This window comes from Lottia gigantea (genome assembly GCF_000327385.1).
Source record: "Lottia gigantea unplaced genomic scaffold LOTGIsca_324, whole genome shotgun sequence".
Classification (NCBI taxonomy): domain Eukaryota; kingdom Metazoa; phylum Mollusca; class Gastropoda; family Lottiidae; genus Lottia; species Lottia gigantea.
This window is the reverse complement of record NW_008709089.1, coordinates 34,529-35,874: the sequence shown is the minus strand read 5'-3', so window position 1 is coordinate 35,874 and position 1,346 is coordinate 34,529. Positions and strand designations below refer to the sequence as shown.

The 1,346-nt window shown below is 20.7% G+C and overlaps 1 protein-coding gene across 1 annotated transcript in view; it reads left to right on the top strand.

Moving 5' to 3' along the window:
- Positions 1-1,346, top strand: part of LOTGIDRAFT_175631 (hypothetical protein) — a gene marked incomplete at both ends in the record, with an annotated part of 11,345 nt that overhangs the window by 850 nt on the left and 9,149 nt on the right. The window lies entirely within an intron of this gene.

Sequence of the window (1,346 nt, the reverse complement as noted above, 5' to 3'; positions counted from 1 at the left end):
ATTATAAACTTTTATACAGTTATCAGATAAAATAGAAACTTTTATACAGCTATCAATTAAATTATAAACTTTTATACAGTTATCAGATAAAATTGAAACTTTTATACAGCTATCAATTAAATTATAAACTTTTATACAGTTATCAGTTAAAATAGAAACTTTTATACAGCTATCAATTAAAAAATAACCTTTATACAGTTATCAGTTAAAATAGAAACTTTTATACAGCTATCAGTTAAATTATAAACTTTTATACAGTTATCAGTTAAAATATAACCTTTTATACAGTTATTAGTTAAAATATAACCTTTTATACAGCTATCAGTTAAAATTGACACTTTTATACAGTTATCAGTTAAAATATAACCTTTTATACAGTTATCAGTTAAAATAGAAACTTTTATACAGTTATCAATTAAAATATAACCTTTTATACAGTTATCAATTAAAATGGACACTTTTATACAGTTATCAGTTAAAATTGACACTTTTATACAGTTATCAGTTAAAATATAACCTTTTATACAGCTGTCAGTTAAAATATACAGTTATCAGTTAAAATTGAAACTTTTATACAGTTATCAATTAAAATAGAAACTTTTATACAGTTATTAGTTAAAATAGAAACTTTTATACAGCTATCAGATAAAATAGAAACTTTTATACAGTTATCAGTTAAAATTGAAACTTTTATACAGTTATCAGTTAAAATAGACACTTTTATACAGTTATCAGTTAAAATAGAAACTTTTATACAGCTATCAGTTAAAATAGAAACTTTTATACAGTTATCAGTTAAAATATAACCTTTTATACAGTTATCAGTTAAAATATAACCTTTTATACAGTTATCAGTTAAAATATAAACTTTTATACAGTTATCAGTTAAAATAGAAACTTTTATACAGTTATCAATTAAAATTGACACTTTTATACAGTTATCAGTTAAAATTGACACTTTTATACAGTTATCAGTTAAAATATAACCTTTTATACAGTTATCAGTTAAAATATACAGCTATCAGTTAAAATATAAACTTGTATACAGCTATCAGTTTAAAATATACAGTTATCAGTTACATTTGAAACTTTTATACAGCTATCAGTTAAAAATAGAAACTTTTATAGAGTTATCAGATAAAATATACAGCTATCAGTTAAAATTGAAACTTTTATACAACAATCAGTTTAAAATATACAGTTATCAGTTACATTTGAAACTTTTATACAGCTATCAGTTAAAAATAGAAACTTTTATACAGTTATCAGATAAAATTTACAGCTATCAGTTAAAATAGAAACTTTTATACAGCAATCAGTTTAAAATATACAGTTATCAGTAAAAT